Here is a 6000-nt window from a genome sequence, read left to right as displayed (position 1 = left end):
GATGTCCTAAGAATTTTTGATTTCCTTCAGCCCATAATGTAATCTTAACTTTGTTGAATCTTTCTGTGAGTTTTGAATAGCAAATAAGTATACTGAAAATAGTAGTCAAATAGATGAACTTCATAACAAATGATTAGAATAAACTGACTCAGTGTTGAATTTGATTAGCTACATCAACGTCGAAAAGGAAAAAGATTTTCCGAAGGTTCTTTCAGTCAAAATATTCACCAAGGATATTGACAACTGCGCAAAAGTAAGTCTTTTCTAAGCCAGACAGTGAAATTCCATTCCCTGCATAAGGATCAAAAAAGAGACAGGCAGTATATGCACTATGGAAGGCTAGGCATTTAGAACTAGCATTGTGGGAAAATGAGCTTCCTGGGGACAAGTGTGTCACTGTCTATAGGAAATGTACACTGTAAAGCAAATGAAGGAAGCAAAAGTCCTGGGAAGTTAAGCCTAGCATTTCATAGTTCCACGTGGAAAAAATATTGCTTGTCACATGTCCTTTTCCTCTCTCTGGCATTAACATTTCCCTAGATCCTTGGGAAAGCAGCTGCAGAAGCTTGGAATATGGCCATTTCCACAATTTTTCCCCAACTTGTCCATGCTTACGTGAGAGGCTTTTTGAGCTGGTTGGTTTCTTGGTTTGGGTGTTTTTGTTTGCTAGTTTGTTTTTGTTTTTCAGTTTTTGAAGTCTTGGTGGACTCATTATATGTAAATAGATGGACTGGCCAAGATGACATTTTTAAGGGATTAGCATGTTGCTATGTCACAATGGTCCAATAAAATTGTAGTCTTTAATCCCTAGTTATTAGGGGTGGTTTAAGAACTGAAAGATAGTACAAGAGCCCATGTTATCAATAGGAAACATAATGAAAGCTTATGAATATTTTCATGATACAAAGGCTGGAATACCTCACACAGCTCCAAGTCGCATAGAGTAGTTTGGTGTGACAATTGAGAGAGTGAAACAGTTATGTTTTAGCCCAAAGCGGAAGTTATGCCACTGTTCAGGCATAACAACTTGGCAGCACTGCTTATGAGAAATACTCCAATTTTTATGGCAAGAGATCACAGAGGTCCCTCCTGTAGCAAGTAACACCTCACACCAAGCAACACATTTTATTTCTCTGTAGATTTTTCATTGTACTTCTGTGGCCGTTGTTCCATTCAGAGGGAGAGTTCTTGCATTCTTTGAAGACGTCCATTTTGACATCTCAGGCACCGTGATTTACAACATTGCTAATGCCAGGGTTTCTTACAGAAAACATTCTAACACTGTAGCTAGCCTCCACCATGTGCCAGTGCCCTCCCACCAAGCCTATCTCCCCTTTTCAGTATGTAGAAAATGGGTGCTTGATGAAGGAAGAATGTCCCACTCTTATTTTATAAGATAAGAAATGTGGTCAGGTAGACTCTGTATCATTCATACCTGGTGAAGTGCATGGAAGAGCTGACACACACCCGAGTTGTTTCTTGATGAGTGTTTTCATTCAAGGACTCATGCTTCCAGAAAACATCATTCCCATAAAACAGGAATGCATGCAAAAGGAGCTTGATTCCTTCTGACCTGCAGGTTTTCAGTCTGAAAACTGCATTCTACCGGATGCAAAAGAATAGAGATCTTCTCCTTTGTTTGTTTAGCTTACTGACCAAAGAGCTCTGTACTCTATGAAAAATTCATGATTTGATCTACAGGAAAGGCATGCCGGAAAAATCCACAGCCTCTAGTGAATCATTTGGATCTAAGTCCCTAGTATTAAGAAAGACATTATCTTAGAAACCATAGAGATTCCAGGGTCCAGGGATGTGGCCCAGGAGTCAGAATGTGTGAGCCTCTGGGTTCTGGTTCCCTGCACTGCACAAAGAAAAAGAAAGAAACCGGGGACTTTGTCAATGCTTACTACTATTAGGGGATAGGTTATCCATGAAGAAAATTGAGGAGGGTTTCCTTGAAGGAGGAAGCATCTCGTGTAATTCAAAGGGTGGTAGCATCTCATGAAATTCAAACTCAAGTTTAGCCCAAAATAGCAAACAAGTTTGCCATTCTGGGAAAACAAACACTGGTTGGGTCACTTGAACCCTCTGTTGGCAACGGATAAAATAAGAATTGGTCTCAGAAGTATAAGAATTAGAAATCAGCAATCTCCAAAGATAATATATTCTGCCCAGTAAGTGGCTCATATAGGAAAATTTCAAGTCAGTGATGAGAAAGTTAAGAATCATGAGTAGATTTCACGTAGCCATTATTCTTTGATCATGATTATTTGTTTTTGATTTCAGGGTCATACCCAGCGATGCTCGGGGATTATTCCTGGCTCTGCACTCAGGAATGAGTCCTGGCAGTGCATGGGGGACCATATGGGATGTCAGGGATTGAACTTGGGTCAGCCAAGTGCAAGGCAAACGCCCTACCCACTGTACTATTGCCCCGGCTCCTCTTTGATTCTTTTTGCTCTGATATTTTGTTTCCATTCATGCTGCCTGTTTGCTTCATTTACACCATCAGGGAAAAAGCCCTAATTGCTCACTTATCTGACAGTTATCTGTAAAAACTGAGCATGTAGAAGGCCCTGCGTATGATTCTTAGCACTATATGGTCAAGGAAGCACTGCCAGGTGTGGCTCCTATTTTTAAAAATTGTTTCTCATACACAAAAAGGATCCATAGCATAGTATATATTTTTATGATATAGCATTGTCAAAGTCAATGTTTTATGATTGCGTCATCTCTATAAATATCCTAATCTTCAGTGACATAGTTTGAATAGAATTTTAACTCTCTACAAGTTTCTGATCATTTGCGAGACCTGGGATTGTAAAATGCCCCCAGACCCCCACTAAGAAATTCAATAATGAAGTTTACAGTCGTCAACAGTGCCAGATATGTAGAAATGTTTTAAAATAAAAAACAGTGAGTTTTTGAAGTTCTAACTTGAAGCACTTTGTAGCCAGGTGTTATTTTGATCTTACCTAAGCTGAATTTCTATCATGTATAGAAACAAAAGCTCCCCCCGTGGGCACAGTACTCAGGATACAGTTCTTCTTCTTTATTTTTTAATTACACACTGCACTATGAAAATACAAATATAGAAATGATGCAGAGGACCAATCTCCCCTTGTTGCGGGGAGGGCGTGATACAGATACTTTCTCTGAAAATAATATTTATTCTGCTTCATAGAGCCTTATTTGGTGAGTCACATATTTTAAGAGAAATTGGTATTATAATGCAACATATACAATGGGAATAAAATCATTTATAAAAAAATTTGTTCTCTGTTTATGTTTTTACCAGCGATTGAATCAATATATGTCTTTGAATAATCACTTTGCAATGATTTGCTCATCTGTTTCAAAGTCCTTATAGTTCTCTTTCTTTTTTTTTTCAGTTCAAAACTTTGACTGTTAAGAACTCTGAGACAGTAGTTGAAATCATCAATACCTCCCTCTCGGAGTTAGGATTAACCGTAAGTTACTCTGGTAGATACTCTGAATTCAAAAGCAACTTGAACAACTTAGGTTCTTGTAAAGATCCTCTCTTCAAGAAGACTTACTAGAGATGCAAGAGTTATCCCTCCAAATCAAGAAAAAGGGATGCGAAGATTTTTCATACTAGTTGAATACTGTTTATGTTTCTCTCATTTTGGAGCATATGCAAATCAAAAGGAGTTTAGGCTATCATTTTAGTGATAATATACTTAGATTGTATATGCTATAAACATGCCCTGTTATGTGGATTGGTACAAGTTAGGTTTTTGGTCCAGTTTCACCCTCCTTTCTCCCTTGCCACTTGTTCAAAAGATGCCAAATTCTTTCCCCATCTCCTCTTCTGGTTGTTCTCACTCACCTATTCAATCAAGGTGATGCTTTCTGGATTTGCTGTGTAGTAGAATTGTAAGGACCAGACAGCTGCTGTAGTCACTGGCTGCAGAGGGTGAAATGGCTGAGGCCTATCGTGAACTACTAAATGCAAAGGAAAAGCTGTAAGAAGCATCTCTATACACCACATATTTGCCTGCTGTGTTTTTTGTATTTTTCTTTCTTGTTTTTGTTTGTTTGTTTGTTTGTTTATTACTGGAAAAATTTGGCATGTTTGAAGATGGGTGACCAGAAAGAGCTGAGAAATTCTCATCTCCGACCTATTAGTATAAAAATTTCATCACAAGAGTTGATTCTTATGTTAGTGAAAGTGACATTCAGAAGGATGTAAATAAAAGAGAGCACTGATACAACACTTGTTCTTGAGTGAGAATCTTTCTAAGTGCCAAAACAGTGTGACATGTTTAAGATAGACACTCATCTTAAGTTTTCTTGTAGAGCAAATAACGAATGAGGAGATAAACAAAATTTTGAATAGGACAGTTCATTGAGTACATTGAATATTCACATATTGAGTCGGCATAAAATAGATGAATATGCCTACGGTCAGTTTTGTGCAGCATCTAAGCAAGCACCTAAACCACTGTACTATCTCTCTGACCCCCTGCATTGATTTTTTTTGTTGTTGCTTTTGGGGTCACACTTGGCGATGCGCAGGGGTTATTCCTGGCTCTGCACCCAGGAATTAGTCTCGGTGGTGCTCAGGAGACCATATAGAATGCTGGGAATCGAACCCAGGTAAACACTACATCAAAAACAAGGCTTTGTTAGCTATTCTTCCTATTTGAAGTAACAATTTTTGGTGATAGGATTAAAGAGGAAATTATAAATGGGGAGTTGAAGAGAATGGAATTCTCCATAACCAGTATCTTCTAGTAAAGATCTTCGATTCAAGGTGATCCTGAATTACCTTTCCCCAAAGGGAAAGGTAAGGATATTCATTACTACCTGTCTGTTCAAATGTCACTTAAGACATTGCTTGATCTTCTTGGAGGATGCAGCAAAGTTGGCCTAATTTTATACCTTTCATTTCAGAGTTTGAATATTATTGGATTATAATTCTGCTAGTGAACAATTTCAGCTTTGATCATGACTGAGCCTCTTCTCTAGAGAGAAGTTTTGTCCTTTCTGTCTTCACAAGTGGACTTGTCCAAAATGAAATCAATGTAGACATTGTGCCAGATTCCTTTTTGATCAGAACTTCTTGGTCATTCTCCATCTGTTAAGAAGCATCTGAGGTTACTAATCAGCATCTCAAATATTCCTGTCTCTGCACAAACATAGCGTGTTTGAGGCTCCCTGAATAACAGCTTGTGTTCGCAGGGGCTTGTTGGAGTTTCAGTCCAATATTCTCAGAGACAACTAGAGAGAGACAGATGAGTGAGGGCACTACAAGTGAGCTCCTTAAAAAACCAAGGCATTTCTTTCTTGAAAAAATAGACGTGATGTCACAGTTTTTTGTCTGCTACTGGCAGCAGTGAGGTCTTGACGATGTTGCAGTTCATGCACCCCTAAGGTGAAAATGGCACAAGTCCTCTCTGAAGGACTGCAGAAAGTTTGGAGGAATCAGTGCTAGTGCCTTTACAAAGGCAAAAATTGAACCAGTCCCTTCCACCTCCAGGAATCTCACTGGCATTAATGCCATGTCATCTGTGGGGGGGGGGACATGAAAATAGCTTTATTCATTTTAATCAAATAGGAGTGTTTTTTTTTGTCTCCAAGGGCAATACAAAGGATTTTGAATTATGGGTTCATACTGGAAAACTGGCGTCACCGTATCTTCTATTAGGTAAGATTTTGAAACTTTGATAAGATGGGTATGTTTTCTAACTCCAGAGAGCTCAGAATTGGCCAGAAAGCTTAACTACTAAATATTAAGCATAAATACTAAATATTAAGTATTTCCAGAGTGGTAGTCTCAAACACCTAATAGTGTAGATGGGAAGTTAATTGTGGATTTTCCTCTTCAATTCTCAAAAGCAGAGCTAGTTTGCCAAACTTTAAAAAAACATTTTAAGCAGTATGTATAAAGTATTTTCCCCTACACACTTATCTTTCATACGCAGTTCTTGAATTGTTTTTCCTCATGAAATTAGACTACCCAATAAGGGTTGCCAG

The sequence above is a fragment of the Sorex araneus genome, chromosome 3, assembly GCF_027595985.1.
Source record: "Sorex araneus isolate mSorAra2 chromosome 3, mSorAra2.pri, whole genome shotgun sequence".
NCBI classification, from domain to species: Eukaryota; Metazoa; Chordata; class Mammalia; order Eulipotyphla; family Soricidae; genus Sorex; species Sorex araneus.
The sequence above is the reverse complement of the archived record's forward strand: the minus strand, read 5'-3'. Positions refer to the sequence as shown.